The following is a 17,226-nucleotide window of genomic DNA, read 5'->3' on the forward strand; positions in this document are numbered from 1 at the left end:
ACTTTCTATCCTTACTAAACTTGCTGAAATATTTTTTGACTAAAGATAATACAATTTTTATGTAAATATACTGAAGAGACTTACAATTATCCTTAACAAAATACTGTCAAATCAACCTGAAAATTTTCATAACCAGCTCCTAAAAAAGGTACTGGTAATCTGAGATGCAAATGATCACTACTTTTTTTTTTTTTTTTTTTTTTTTTTTGGCACTGAGGATTAAACTCACAACCTCACAAGTGCTAGAATCGCTGAGCTAAATCCCCAGCATGTGACCACTAAATTTTGATCATGCCTGGTTACTAGGAATTTTTTGGTCAAGTCTGTGCCTGAAGCTGCTACACAGCTAGATTTGGCTACTCTGTATTAATTCACATGATAAATATCTTTCATAAGGAGATAACAGATCTATTATTATGGAATCAAACAAATATAGGAAATATGTCTTAAATATTTTAAGATTACATGATATAACCTGAGAATAATAACTACCCTTACTATGGTATAAATCTTACATTGTTAATGCACAGATTATTTGCATGACTAACAAGTCACTTGTTAATCATGCAAAGTCTTCAAGACAGGGGCACGTAATATACTGGATAGCAGTTATTTTCTAGATGAGTTTCTAAGATTATTAAACTGTATTTGAAAAGTTCTTTTACTTAGTATATACAATGTACCAAATAAGATAAAGAGGAAGGTTTTCTGGTATATATGATGCAGACTTACCGCTTCTCCTCATCCGTAGTTCCTTGTATGTCCATTTTACTCAAGATAAAGCACAAAAAGCCAATCAAAAAATTCACTTTTAAGTAGAAAAAGCATTCAAACAATGGAATTCCAACGTTTTTTCCCCACATTGCAACTCATTCTACTTTGACTATAATAAACATAAATAATGGTACCTCAAAAATCTGTTCTTATATCCTTGAAGTTTAACATAAATTCTTCTAACAATTGAGAAGAAAAGTATTCCTTTATAACAATTGCACAAAATAATTTTCAATTCACAGAACATCTGTCTTCTAGGAAAACCAGAAACCCTCAAAGAGGGCATGTGCGTTAAAAGCTGGCCCCTCTGAGGTGTAAATACAGCTATATTTGCGCTGAGTAGATAGTGTATAAGCTACACCAAACCATCCGCATGTTTGCATAAAAGTGGGAGTAATATTATCCTGAAAACTTAACTTTATATTTTTTTAAAATAATGAGGATTAACTAAGAAAAAGATACTTTATCCCAGTAATATAGCCAAGATTCTGAATTGCTAAGTAGTACAAATGGTTATCACATTTAAAAAAACATTTAACATTGCATATGGATTTTTTTAAAAAGCTGAACAAGGAAAACATATAAATATTTAAATCCAACAGGACACCACAAAAACCATACTATAGATATGTGTAAAGTCAGTCAAGCTTTTGCAAGACAGAAAATCTGTTTAATCCTTCAGCAAGCCCCTGTGGGAAATAAAATGCATACAATAAAAGTGAGAAGGGAGAACCTAGGATACCCCCAAGGGGCTTGCGACATCATGAGTCATTACTGTCCCATCTCCTGTATGCAAGGATGCACAGTATGCAACAGATGACAAGAAGTCCATTTGACAGTGGTTCAGTAATTTCCTTTCACCACTGATGCCAGCTGAAATCATCATTGCTTCCAAAGACCAAGGAAAAGCCTGGTATCTTGCGAAGATAACGGTGTCTCCCGCGAAAACAAGCGCTCAAGCTCCCCATCAGATGCGCTCTGGCATCTACAGTGGGGAGTCCGAGGCTGAGACAGCAATGCCTGCTGTGAGGAATGTGGCAAACTCCTCACAAGCCTTACTCATAGCATCTGCATTGTCCACTAATCTGCTTCCTATGCAGTAAGGAATAGGTGAAAGAACATTAAAAAAACAAAACCAGCACAAAGAGGGGCCAGGACTGGTTCTTTTTTTTTATTTCTAGGAAAGTCTCTTTTTTTTTTTTTTTTTTTTTTTTATTTAAGAGGAAAAAGAGAAAAACACAAAACAAACCAAAGCGGCGTAAGGGTACACGCAATACAGAACTACAAAACAAAACAAAACAAAACAAAACATCAGAAAGACACATCCAAGCATCAGGAACGTCAGGCCGATTGCTCCTCCAAAGGACACACTAATCAAAGCTTTGATGTCGGCCACCACAGTGTCAGTGACTCTGTTTCTGGCTCCACAGGTGGCAGGAGAGGCGGTGGCCGGGAAACCCTTAACTATTTCTTGAATAACTGAGTTCAATCCTTGGAATTATTTATAACCAATGAATTGCACATCACGAGTCCAGGTTTTCCTTTTACTTTTGAGATTTGTCATTGACTTAATTTCATGAAGCTCCACTGTTCTAAAACAGTTTCCTACTAATCTGTATTTCTCATGTGGAAGAACTGTCAGGAAAAAAAGCAGGAAAGATAAGAAGAAAGAGATATAATGAAATAAAATAAACTGAATAATATAAAACTTTGGCCTTCAGTTTTCTCCAAGAGATGAGACAAATAACATGGTATAAAAAAGATGTGAATTTCCTTTAAACTCAGAGTTATCAAATCTTCAAAAGTGAACTACTTAGGGTGGCATATGCAAAAATCACCTAAAATTTCTTGGACTTAAAATGCTCTTTAAACTTTATCTGCAAATTCCTAGACACAACAGCAAAGAGACCTCAATCAGACTAATTTAGGTTACCGAATGACTGCAGCATCTATAGAAAGTAATTGCCCAGCGTCTCTGGTATCTCCACCCAGGATTGATTTATGTAAATGGATAAGTCCATACCGTCAGTCACAGAGAATTTTTTGTTTTCCCACAAGGAAGTGTTAAAACACAGAATTCAATATTGTTCACAGAAACCAGAGAAAAAAATTAATCAAATTTCTTAATTCCCTGGAATATCTACAAAACAGCTGCGATAACCAGATGCTTATGGTGACAGGACAATAATTTACATTTAGTGAAACTGAGGATTTTATGAAGACACAATATCCAGTTCTGTCACATCGGCCATAGCTGGTGACCTAGACAAAGCAAAAAACAAAACAAAATAAAACTATCAAAATCATCAATATACCATATTTCCCAGTCTCATCTGTACTAGCAAACTCCAGGGCCCAATAAGTATTCTTTGCCAGATTTGGCAAAAAATGACAAAACTACACATTCAGGCTATAGTCATCTCAGAAGCTGATGTAAATCCAAATTTGTAATCCAGCTAGCCTGATGCATATATCTCAGAGGACTGACACTGAGAACAGAAATGGAGCTATGACTTACTATTTTACTGGACAGGAGCACATACCTTCTAGAAAAAAAGTTGTATTCAATTTAGGATATTCAAATTGTCATACATATGTGCAAGTGACCTCTAATTTAAACCAGGAGTAAAAACAGACTTTTGACCATGATAATAGTTTCTATCAGAAGTCAAGCAGCTGAATTTCACACCTAAAGTAAGCATGAAGCATTTTTATATCTTGATGTTTGAAAGGTCACTAGGCATTTCTGTTTAGAGCCTTGTGAAAGAGGGGTGTGAATGTGTGTATGTGTCTGCTTTTGTGTGTGTACACAGCACATGTGTCTTAGAACAGTAGATTACTTTGGCATCTGCTCTGACAGCAGTAAGCAGTCTATGAAGACTTAAAGAATAGGATTTCTGGGTTGATTTGACTTAAGTGCAAAGCATTTGCCCAGAGTTCTGCAAGCTTTGATCAAAACTTTTCACATTTGCCTGATTGTTCTCAACGGCATTTATTGCCAGTGGCAGGGTTCACCCAGATCATTTCTGCTGGCAAGTCACAGAGGGAAATTCTTACTTCAATATTTATAGGGCACTCATTGCCTTTCCCCTCACATGCTATTCTGATAACTGGATTTTCTCCTTGTTTGTTAGTTTCCTTGTTTTCCCACCATCTAGAATAGTGAAAATATACGAAAGTTGATATTTTTATAGAGCAATCATCATGTCAGAGAATAGGGTATTGACTCAAATTTCATCTAACTTCCAGACTCTTTGCCAAATGGGCAAAAAAGGAGCCCATGCATACTGTTCTGCTCAAGCATATGGCCTGAACAGTTCTAGGGCAAAGTGATGGGCAGGTACATAAGGACATAAAATACCTTGATAAAGGATAGTGAGTGTGCATTTCTCTTGTCCTCAGTTTGTACTGTCATTGATTTTTATTTACCTGGTTCCATATTTCATCTTGATCTTTTCAGTAATACCAGTGCCTCATTGTCAGAGCTAGTTCTTTTATTGTGTCCAGAAGAATTAGCTAAACATTTCTAATTATTTTTAAAACCTTAGAAGAGATAATGTAGGGAACTAACTTTTTATTCAGAAGTTTGAAACTAATAAGATCTGTGTGCAGAAGAGAACTCAGAGCAACAAAGTAGTTTTAGCATTCCATAGCAGACCACATATCCTTCCCAGAGAGGTAAGTATTGCATTTAAAACATAGCCTCTTCTTTTTTTATGTTTTTGCATTACTTATTTATTTTTATTGTTTAATGGTACAATCTGGATATACATAATGATCACATTTGTCATAAGGATTTTGTACCTAAATATGATAAATCTTGACTCATTTTTTTAAATCCTCTCGTAGACTCTTTTTAAATATTAGAATATATTTTAAAATATTTCCTGGAAAGTTTTCTTGAAAAGTACATCCAGTGGCAGGTAGCCAGTGCAGGGAGGGAGAAGCAGGCAGCCAAGCCCCCCAATCCAGGGAGGCCACCATCAGAACTCTCCCACATAGCCAGTGCAAGCCAGAAGAACCAGCAAGCCATGCTTTGAAGAAACCTCAAGTGTCTGGAAAAGCCCACCCTATAACCCATTGCCTCCTGGGGAACCTGGGTTAGGAGAAATCTATATACCTGACCCATCCTCATACACCATGGAAGGGGAGCCAACATGGAAAGTGCCTGGGACCCCACAACCCACTCATCCAGAGGATGAACCTTGGAAAATGTCAAGATGAAGGAGCAAAAGGCAATCTCTGGCCTCCAATCCAAACAGAACAAGCCCAGGAGACATGGGCATGGGAGAGAGCAGAACTTCACACCTGAAATTTCTTGGGTAATGGCAACTGAAGTAAAGAATCTACTTTATGATGCTATAAAAGAAATCAGATCAGAAGTAATATCTCAGGTAAAAGAAGATATGCAAACATAATAAAAGGGTTGCTCAGTGTATCTAAAGAAGACATAGCTTTAAAAAAAAGTGCATAGCAGAACAAGGGAAACCATAAATGAACAACACAGAGAAGAAATGGAATGTGTGAGACAGACTCAGAGATATCCAAGAAATTAAAAACTCCATTGAAAGATTGCAAAACTACTTGAAATAAACTGAAGATAGACTTTCAGACTTTGATGACATGTTGGCAGCTAGTGATTGTGAAAAGAAAGATCTCTTAAATAACAGAAAAATCTCTTAAAAATAACAATTCAATGGCTGCAAGACAACACAAAGAAAAATAATTTAAGAATGATAGGTGAATGAAAAAGCAGGAGTCAACACAAATGGCATAAAGAGCTTATTAACAGAAGTAAGAGTGGAGAAATTCCCAACCATGAAAAAAGGACCTGACGTACAGATAAGTGAAGCATCCAACTAGCCATAACCAAAATAAATCTGCACCCAGACATATAATATTCAAGATCCCAGAAATTCAGCAAGACGGACTACGAAATGCAGTTATAGATAAGAAACAGATCACCTATAAAGGAAAACTCATCAGAATCACAACAGACTTCTCAACACAAACCACTAAGTCAAGAAGAGCTTGGAGTGAAGTATTTCAAGCCCTAAATGAAAACAACTTCCAACCCAGATTGATGTACCATGAAAAACTGACTTTTTATTAAAGGAGAAATAAGATACCTCCGTGAAAAACAACAGCTGAAGGACTTCATGACCACTAAACCAACCCTATAAAGAGTACTAAAGGATATTCTACAGAGAGATAGAAATGACCTCATCCCAGGAACAGCAGCAGTGTAGGACTGCCAAGGGGGGCATGCAGTTGAATAAAGAGGAAAAATAGGGAACCAATGGCAGGAAAAAAGCATGGCAAAGATGAACCACTACAAGTTGGTTATTACCATTAATTTAGATGACCTCAGTTCACTAATAAAAAGAAACAGATGGAATGGATCAAGAAACAAGATCCACTAATGTACTGTATACAAGAAATACATTACTTGAAAGAAAACTCATAGACTGAAAGTGAAAGGAGAGAAAACAATGTCCATGTGATAATGAACCAGAAAACAGCAGGGGTAACTTCCCCATCAACTGCAGAATGGATAAAAAAGATATGGCATTTTTATACAATAGAAAGCTACTCAGCTACAAAGATAATCTCAAGACCCTTATAGGTAAATGGATGCAACTTATGAGCATGTTTTTGGGTGAAATGCTTTGGAGTCACATAGGTAAACATCACATTGTCTCCCTAGTATAAAAAAAACTACAGGAGTTAGTGGGATCTAAAATATACAATAGATATTCGTTTGATTTTATTATGTCTAATAGCATGGGCAGCAGTATTAAAGATGATAAAGTATATTATGATAATTGTGGATTTCTTTTTATCTTGTTTTAAAGTCCTGTACCACTTTAACTGTATTGTTTTTATTGGTTTCTGTTGTGGTTTATTTTATTTTAGTAGATCTGATGATATGAGCATCTTTGCACGATAATTTTGTGCCTTCTTTTTGAAGATCATAGAAGGCATTATGGACACGGTTGATTTCCTATTACCTTGTTTTGAATTCTGTGTCACTTGTACTATTTTGTTTTGATTAGTTTTCCTCTGTTTTGTTTGATTTAATTTTATTAGATGGCATGGACAGTTATTTTGAAGATAATAAGAGTTATTATGGCAGCCATTGTTTATTTTCTATTGTCTTGCTTTTATGTCCTGTGTTGCTTTCACTGTTTTGTTTTGATTGTCTTTATTGTTTTTTGTTTGGTTTTATTTTCTCAAAACTAAAAATATCACAAAAGAAAAGTATGTCTGCTGGTGAAATTTGTTGCAAAACTAATTAGTAATATAAAAAGAATATTATTAAAATTTATTGCTAATTGGCTAGTTAGTGTATAGGAGAAAAGAATAAATCAAAATTTCACTATCTTTTTTTGTAAGTGGAAAGAACACTATCAGTATTAAATAAACATTTTCAGAGCAGATTCCTTAGGTGAGATCTGAATAGATCAGCAAACAGGACTAGAATTTGAAACTCTACATTTAGTCACCAAAATCCTATTAGGATAGTAAACAACATAAGACTAATTTCCATATTTGATCATTTAAGGAAAAAGAAAAGTCACTGTGACTCACTTTTAAACATCCAGTACTTTAAGAAAGCCGTGCCAATCTGACTTTGTCTAGTTGAAAAGTTTTCTAACTAAACTAAGCTCTCCAAAATATAGCTAGTGCTCCAGAAAAACAAGTGACCAAGTGGTATAAAAACTTTCTATTCCTGTCTTTTATTAATAATAGCATATCATGTACACTCAACTTAATCATGGCCTGGATATAAATCTAGGCAAATGATGAATTATTAGAGTAATTGGTATGATCCAATACAGAATTAATACCTAGGCAGTTATTCCACAGACTAAAGAGATGCTGAGTGACCCCAATGAGAATAGTATCAGTTTGCTCTGTCTTTGAGAGAGACATGAATTATAGTGCAAGTATACCACAAGCATCACTTATTTAATCACAGATTGAGCCTTCATTTCAAGAATGGGAATATCTTTGAGAAAACCTTCCTGGCCAAGGCTAATATTCATAATTTTATTAATGAATAAAACATGAGTGTGAAGACTTTTATCTTTTTTAAACTACTAAATTAACTTAAGTATGGAGGTGTGTCTGGTAAAGTTCCCTACGTATGTTGGTTTTGAAGTAGACACAATATAACCTTAAACCTACTGACAGTTTCCTAACTGATGTCTTTGCTTTTATGCTCCTTCCACATACTTCCATTAGTATGATTATGACTTTTTTCAAAAGCAAAAACAAAAATCAAAAACACCTTCCAGGGGGAGAGGAGCAAGATGGCAGATAGATAACAACTGGCTACAGAGGCTCTCTGAGATAGTCAATTTAGAATTCAACATAATAAAGAGTGGGGAAACCCAAACAGAGGGAGATGAATTCTCTCATTCCAAGAAGAAATTAAGGCGACTTGCTGACTATCCAAGGTCCCTATGTGGTCCTGCCGCAGCTTGCCAAGGTCGCATGATGGCTTGCCAAGGTCCTGCTGTGGCTTGCCAAGGTCCCACTGTGGCTTGCCGAGCTGAAGTCCCGCTGCTTCAACATTGAATTTGGGGGCGGGAGAGCCAAAGGGAGAGCTGAGTTGGCATGGTGCCTACATCGACCTCTGGTGAGTGATGGGAGTGGAGCTATTCTATAAATAAGGGGGCTCCAGTGGACAACATTCTGGGACTGGGCAGGACTGGCAAGTACAAGGGGCAGCAGTAACTTCAGTCAATTACTCCCTTTCTGAATGGGATTGGTGGAGTGAGCTAGGCATGAGTCACGTGACCTGGCTGAAACCATATAGGTTATCCGAAATCAAGTCTCTACAGTGGTGGTGCATACTAACCACACTAACCCATTGAAATCTCAGAAGTTTGACTGACAGTGTAGGCCACAGCAGCTTGACTGACCTGGAGGGGAGGCAGTGCAAAGAAATGCAGTGCATGTCACAGCGACTTGACTGATCCCCACACTGCTGCACTACAGCCTCTGCCTGTGGCACTTCCTGGCTGCGGCAAGCCTGTGGCTGTGGGCCTGGGAGTGACTGAGTGCCCACCTGCAGCCCCCGCCCTGACCGTGGCCACCGACCCAAGAAGGGAGGTGGCACAAAGCCCACTGCCACCACCACCAATGCCGCTGTTCCCATCGCCATGCTCCAGCCGCTGCCACCCAGAGGGGAGGTGACACAAAGTAATACAGTGCAGGACACAATGCTTGACTGATCCGGAAGGGAGGGGCCAGCATAAGCTGTCCCTGTCTGCAACTCACTAACATACTGCAGTGGGAAGGGTCATCTAGCCAGCACTCTTCAGAAGAATTGTAACCAACAAAGAAAGAAACTGGGGACTCCTGGAAGAAGCAAAAAAGATGGGAAGAGGAAGCAACAACAAAAAGTCCCCAGGTCCCAACCCTGAGAACACTGACCCAAGACAGGTAAATACAAAGGAGAACGAGAACAGCAAACATGCAATATCAGACACAGTGCCAATGGACATAAAGAGATATATTTGAGTAGACGAGTTCAAAAGTGAAATATTTAACCAAATAAAGCAAGATATAAGAAAATTAATTAAAGAGATACTAAGCACCTGTCAAGCAGACACAGATGGAAAAAGGGAGGAACTCAAACAAAGGAGAGAACCATTTGAAGAAGAATATAAAAAAATATAGAATACATGAAGCAGATTCAAAGAGATCACCAGGAAATTAAAAACTCTATGGAAAGATGGCAAATCAGCTTGAAAGAAACTAATGATAGATTATCCAAACTGGAGGATGACTTTGCAATGTGGGAGTATTAAAGGGAAATTTTTTTAAAAAATAACAAGGAAACAAGTAGTAACAATACAAAGGCTAGAAGATGACAAAAGTGTCTATAACTTGAGAATAAAGAATGTGAATGAAGATTTGGGTTACAAACAAAGGAACTACAAAGGTTATTCACAGACATAATTAAGGAAAACTTCCCAAATGTAGGAAAAGGAAATAATATTCTGATATATGAGGCATACAGAACTCCAGTCACCTACAAACAAAACAGAGCTATATCCAGGCATATAATAATCAAGATCCCAGAAATTCAATATAAGAACAAAGTATTAAAAGCTGTTAGAGACCAGAAACAGATAACCTATAGAGGAATGCCCATCAGAATAATGGCAGACTTCTCGACAAAAACCATCAAGTCAAGAAGAGTCTGGAGTGAAATATTCCAAGCACTAAAAGAAAATAACCTCCATCCCAGATTGACATACCCTGCTAAACTGTCTCTAGAAATTAATGGAGAAACAAGATGCTTCCAAGACCAAGAAGAACTTGGGAAATTCACAACCACCAATCCAACTCTACAGAGAATACTGCAGGGCATTCTAGAGAGAGAGAAAAGTACTAGGATGCCAGGAACAGTGGCAGAGAGGCCTCAATGAATGGAACAGAAAACAGAATGAAGAAGATAAGCAAACAACTGATGGAAACAAGAGCATAACAAAATTGAGGCAGATAAGATATTATTCAAAACTGATATGAGTGATAGTATCAAGTCTGAGAGTACAGGCAACTACACTGAAGATGACAAGACTCTATGATACACATTTTGGTTTGATAACTGGCAGTTTTTGAAGTTATATGCTATATACAAAATTGTGTTTTTATTAATACCATTATGTACTGATATATTCAATTATACTATGTCTGATGATATAGCCAGTTCTGTTGGAGATAACAAAAGACAACACAGGAACTATGGTAGAACTCTTTGTACAATAGTCTTATATGTTTATTTCATTTCATGTGTTTATAGGAATGTGTTTTGTTTTGCCATGCTTTGTTTTGTTTTTCCCTCTAATATAGAAAGGATAGAAATACATGTTAAGACTCATGCATGTGTAGAATCTATAAACAGTTTATGAGAACAGATCTTATGACACATGATGAAATGAACAGACACTTTGAAGAAAAAGAGACACTAAAATACACAATGCTAATCCTGGAGTGTCATAATATGAAACCCAGCAATAGTATTGTTCCTTGTTCAGATATTAGCCTTCTTGGGTTTATTCAATGTCAACCTAATTGAAGATATGGATAACTGCATGTATGTTTAAGTGTATAGGATTGATAACCATGTTTCTAAGTTTTTGTTGGATAGTTGAACAGAACTGTTTGAAGTCTCGCTGTTTGAATCCCCATTTTATATGTTCCACTTTAGTATCCTGAATAACTTTTTGTAAGAAGACAATCTGTAATCATCAACTAGTGATTTCTTACTGTTTTTTTTCTTTGAAATTATGTATTATTTCTACCCATTTTCTGTTTTGTTTAGTCTTTCTTTAAATTAAATTTTAAAAAAGGCACTACAGTACCCAGTGCTGATCAAAGACGGTCATGATGTGAAATCAAGCAATATTATTATTCTTTGTTCACAATGATTTTAACCTGCTTTAATTTGTTTAATCTAAACATAAATGAAGATATGGATAACTTCATGTATGTTTAAGTGTATAGGATTGACAGCCATGTTACTAAGTTTTTGTTGGACAGTTGAACAGAACTGTTTGCAGTCTCACTGTTTAAATTTCCACTTTACATATTCCACTCTTGTACCTTGAACAACTATTAGTAAAACGACAATATATAAACATCAACATAAAACACATTGTGATTTCTTACTGTTTATTTTTTTCTCTGAACGTATGTATTATTTCTTCCTATTTTCTTTTTTGCTTAGACTTTCTTTAAATAATTTTTTTTTAAAAAGGTGTAGTATTTTTATACAATGGAATATTACTCAGCTATAAACAGATGATCTTGAGGCCTTCATAGGTAAATGGAGGCAACATGAGACTACTCTAATAAGTGAAATAAATAAAAATTATATTTATAAATATCACATTGTATCTCTAGTGTAAAAAGTAATAAGAAATGCAGGAGTAAATAAAGCCAAAATGTGTAATTGCTATTGTAAAAAAGAGGGGAAAAGAAAGTTCTCTAAAGGATATAACTGCATGTATGTTTAAGTGTATAAGATAGATAACCATATTACTGAGTTTATGTTGGATCATTAAACAGAAATGTTTGCAGTCTCACTGCTTGAATGTCCACTTTGTATGCTTTAATTTTGTAACTTGAACACTAAAATGACAATATGTAATCTATGAGCTAGTGATTTCTTACTTTCTTTTGAAATTCTGTACTATTTCTACTATTTTATCTGTATTGCTTTTTTCTCTTTAAATAACCTTTTTTAAAAAATTCTTTAAAAAAAAAAAAAAACACCTCCCATTAGTCAAAAGTGCTTTAAATCCCAGTCCTGCTTGCTGCATAACTTGTCTCCTGACCATCCTCTGCTCTCTACTGGACTCCAGCCACACCAAGTCAGGCCTCCTTCTAGTCCTTCACAAGAGCAAGTTCATCTTTGACCTTCCCTCTTCCATCATTTCCCTCTGCTTGGAATTTTCTGTCTTATTCACATGGTTGGCTTTCTGCTCATTCAAGCAAAGAAAATGTCTTAAGTAAATCTAGAAACAATAATGGCAACCAACATTTTTACAATATTTAACACGGGCCTATCACCATTCTAAATGAATTGCATGCACAGACTCTCTAAATATTATCAGTAAATCTAAAAGTAGATTCTGGTCTTATAAACTTCACTCTATAGATGAAAAAGGTAAAGGGCAGAGAGGCTAAGAAACCTGCCCACAGTCAGACACTTGTAAGTAATGGAAATAGATTTGACCTCACACTTATTTTTTGAACTACTTCTCTATTCTGCTTCTCAAAAAATTACCAGACAGTCTCTATTATATAGTTTCTTTTTAGTTTCCTTGATAACACCAATACCCCCTGATTCTTATCTATTTATTTATGCATCTACTTATCTATTTCAAATTACTGTGTCTTTTCTCCAAAAACTGTACCTTCTCTCAAGGCAAGGAGCACTTCCTCTTTTCTTACTGCAAAACATCTGTTGTCCAGACAGTGGCTGGAATGCAGGAAGCATCTACCAAATACTAAGAGAGAAACTGATTAGTTACCTAATGCACATGTACTTGTCTGGATGTCAGCTGGTTATTTACCTCAGGGAGTTCAGGGTCTTTAGCCATCAGTTCATGTGGAGGGGTCAAGTCTTTTAATTCTCCCTGAACCAGCTGAGGAGAGACTGATTTATATGTTACAATGACAATTTATTAATTCAGTATGAAGAATGTTACTATAAGGCAGAATGAACCTTCATTGCCTATTAGAGAAGCCTCCATAGAAAAGCAAATTTGGATCAGAAGGTGGCTTAGCAAGCTTATAATCAAAGCTGAAGAAATTTGCAGACTTTAGAAAATATTTTTAATCAGGTGACACCTCAATGAATCATCCTTTTCAAATTCAGGGCAGTTTTAACCAACAAGCCAGATTATCCACTCATTTGGCATTTATTCTTTCACAAGGACAATACATTCTTACTCCAAATTTCTAGGACTCTAAATTCCCCAGATGATGAAAAGAAACTTTGTGTTTTTCCTTTCCATTTCTTTAGAGTCTGAGAGAAATTTATTTATAGTACTATTTCTAGGAAGTACCACTTTAACCCTGTCTGGACCCTAGCACTAGATCCTGCATCAGGTTAATTTTGTGTGACTCAGTTCCCAAATCGCTCATTGAGAATCTCAAAATATAGTCTATTTGCCCCAAGGTGACTTTTTCCTTCTATTTATTTATGTGGGGTCAGAGTGTAGAGAGAAAGAGTTAGACTAACAAGACTGCTTGCCTTGGGAATGACACATTTTCTGTTGGAAATAGGTATGTGCAGAGACATAACGACTACCATACCTAGTGCACGTGCAGACATGTGTACTATACTCTTAGACTGTACACTTAGTTTCTATTGTTCATTTCCAAATAAGATACTCCCTTTAAATATATTGCAACACTATGCCTCAAATTTATAATTTTTAAAGTAATAATACAGACCAGGAAATAAGAAGACAAATTGTGAAATGAAACACTCTATATTTGATTACTAAACTCAATATATACTATAATGACTTTGTTAAGTCTCATGTTATTCATAATTATAGATTCATAAGTATTATCATTGGGATTTAATAAAAATACTCGCAAAGTCCTTTGCACTTTGTCTGACACAAATTCACATAAGACACCAACTATGAACAGTTACTATAATTTAACCTATGGGAGAAGGCTGCTTCTAAATATACAGTCACATGTTTATTTTTGAAAGGAAAGTAAGTTTTAAAAATATCTTAAATATAAGACAGCACTGAAATATGATCAAAATAGGGACTTCTTTGCCTCATAAAGACAGCCTAGGAGAAACTGCTCTCTGATGGTCAAGTGCATTACAAACACACCATGTGCCTAGACCATCATTTGCCAAAGTCCAGTCAGAATTTTTAAATCAATAAATAAAAATAAAATTCCTATATTCAAATACAATTAGGAAACAGCATCCTTCCCTTTTCGGTAACCACAATACACATGCACATATAATGTGTAGTAAATTGTATCAGATTGAATTTGCATTATTATCAGTCTTACGTGCAAACATGAGCTCTTTTATACCCAAATTTTAGAAAAGACTTTCATGTCTGTTATCATACAAATAATATTTGAAGGGAACATTTCATAAATATTTCTCTCAGAAAAGATCTTAATTATTGGTCACTTCTTTTCCATTTTGAAATATACACAGACATTGAAAATTCACTCCACAGAATATTTGACTAATGAAATGATTTCTGACTCAAATCTTGTCCTGAATAGCAAAGCTATCACAATTGTGGCAAAAATAATAATGAACCCCCTCCAAAAAATGTCCATTGAATACTCACCAGAACCTGTGGATATGTTACTTTACGTGGGAGAAGAATCTTGCAGCTCAGAATAAAGATTCTGAGAAGGGACAGTTAGCTAGATAAGACCAACCTAATCATCAAGTCTTAAAAATGAAGACCTTTCAGGGCTGGAATATGTGGCTATGAAAGTAGGATCCCAAGAATGCCATGTGATAAGGATTTGGCTTCCTTTGTTGACTTTGATCATGGGCTAGATGGGCTAAGAGCCAAGGAATTCAGCAGCTCTTAGAGGCTGGAAGCAACAGCCTTTAGCTTACAGTCAAGAAGAACACAGAGACCTATATTTCAAACAGTAGAACTGAGTTTTGGCAACAAATCAAGTAATGCAAGAAACAGGTCTTTCCCCCCAGAGATTGTAGAAAGCAACACAGCTTGAGGATATCATTTTTTTTTTTTTTTACTTTTTCCTTTTTATCGGTTCTGTGGATCGAACTCACAACTGTCTGCTTGCAAGGCAGGTGCTTATGCCGCTGAGCTAAATCCCCAGGCCCCTAGGATACCATAATTTTAGCTTAGTGAACTCTGTATCAAAATCCTAAAAATCTGTAAGATAATAGTCATATTTTAAGCATCTCAGTCTGTAACAATTTGTCAAAGGAGCAACAGGAAATGAGTGCAATTATTTTTATAAATAACTGTTTGAGCACTACATCCATGCCAGACTCTTCCATGTCCTTGGCATATGTTTGTAACAAGCCATGCATTTTTTGCAAGTACCCCAAGAGACAGGTCTTATTGATACTCCCATTGTAGATTGGAAACTAAGGTACAAAAAGGTTTGGACACTTGCTCACTTTCATATGATCATCAAGAGACAGCTGAAACTCAAAGCAGATCATGTGCTTCTCCATTGCAGTCTGGTTCAGAAGGAGTAGCTCAGTGAGGATCACGTTCTAAGAAATAAGTAATCGTTTAGGCTTTCTCAAATATTATTGATTACTTTATTAAATTTAAGTTAAAATTACATTAGATTAAAGTACTTAAATGTGAACTTATTGTGTTCTCAGTAATTTTTAAATAAAGGGAGATATAAAAATATGTAAGGGTGGAGCCTTTAAATATTCACCAGAACCTGTGAATATGTTACTTTACCTGGGAGAAGAATCTTGCAGCTTTCACAATATGGTAAGGGTAAAAAACATAAAATGTTCACATGAGTAAAAAGTATTAAAATGTGGTACATGTGCCAGTGCCCAATGATGAAGGTAATCACTTATCTGCTTGTACTGTATTTAGTAATAAAAGCAAAATTATAAAAAAATTATATCAAAATCAATCTTTATAAAAAGCTCAGCTTACAGAAATCCATCTCACTGAACAAAATCAGCTGAATATTTTGTATTTGAGAACTGAAGTAGGATACGTCCAACTTATTGTATTTAAATCTGTCCCTCATTTATTTTCAGAACTTCTGAAGTAAATGAACCAAATGATATGTTAATTGTGCTAGAAAGACAGAGATACATAGCTGAGAATCCATGTACATATGTTCATTCATAAATACACACTTGAACAAGTATACCCAAATATACTCAGGCCCATAATACAAGCCATCTCCAAATCTCCCTTCACGCAGTTCCCTCACTCCCTTCCATCCAGTGATTACTGGATGTATGCACCAAAACTTGTCTCATATGCTTACCATGCACATATACAAATACTCAAAACATAAATTCTTCCAAATGCCTACCTAGGATGGCAAGACCTGAAAGACTAGCCCTTTTAAGATTAGCCCTTTGTAACCATGAAAATAACCCTGAATAAGTCTTGTAAAATGTCACAAAAAAACTTAAAGAATGAAAGTAACACAGATGTTCACTAAGTTCTTTCTCTTTCTCTTTGAGAGGACAGGAGCCAAGTTTCCTGAGCCAACGGACAGGTAGCCTTTCTGCCTCTTACAGATTTCTTTTCTTGAGGTCTGTTTGTCTTTCCCTGGTTTCCTCACTTACAGCTCTTTGCATTATAATTCCAATTCATAATCCACTCAGAGTCCCTTTCCACAGAAAATCCAGACCTAGATGATTGAGTTACTTTGCTTCCTCAAGTCAGGGCTGGTACAGCTAAAACTTATGTTCTGCAGAATTGAGATATGCAGTTAAGGGGAAAAATTAAGGAGCTGACTAAAGTGAACTTTAAAAAGATATTAAACATGTAGATGCTTGAAGACTTGGAACTGTCCCACTTTGTCTACTTGCATTAGATTTGAGGGCACAGACAGCTATCCCAAAAACATCAGGATATAGCATAGTAACCATCTTTAATTTCATATTATCTTAATCTGGAGCTCTCTATGACTTATACTGTTTTATCATGACTGATCTTAGTTAAATCTGGTTTGTTTGATTGATGTTTGGTATTGACAGATTTTATTCAAAACTGATATGATTGATAGTAGCCAGTAGAGTATAGGCAAGCACACTGAACATGATAAGACTCTACGATACACATTCTGGTTTGATAACTGCCTGATTTTGAAGTTTATACTATATACAAAGTTGTGTTTTTATTAATACTGTTTTTTTATATCAGTACTGTTATGTACTGAAATATTCAATTATACTAT

At 35.7% G+C, this 17,226-nt stretch overlaps 1 long non-coding RNA gene across 1 annotated transcript; it reads right to left on the reverse strand.

The window, feature by feature from the left end:
- Positions 1 to 1,931: 1,931 nt before the first annotated feature.
- Positions 1,932 to 14,767, reverse strand: LOC134477659 (uncharacterized). Its single transcript, XR_010049761.1, has 3 exons — positions 14,640 to 14,767; positions 12,714 to 12,806; positions 1,932 to 3,036 (listed from the first exon to the last, which is right to left on the reverse strand). It is a non-coding gene; the product is annotated as an uncharacterized LOC134477659 (long non-coding RNA).
- Positions 14,768 to 17,226: the final 2,459 nt, after the last annotated feature.

Source organism: Cavia porcellus, unplaced genomic scaffold (genome assembly GCF_034190915.1).
Source record: "Cavia porcellus strain 051 isolate PalLab524CR breed Dunkin Hartley unplaced genomic scaffold, mCavPor4.1 scaffold_9, whole genome shotgun sequence".
In the NCBI taxonomy this organism is placed as follows: domain Eukaryota; kingdom Metazoa; phylum Chordata; class Mammalia; order Rodentia; family Caviidae; genus Cavia; species Cavia porcellus.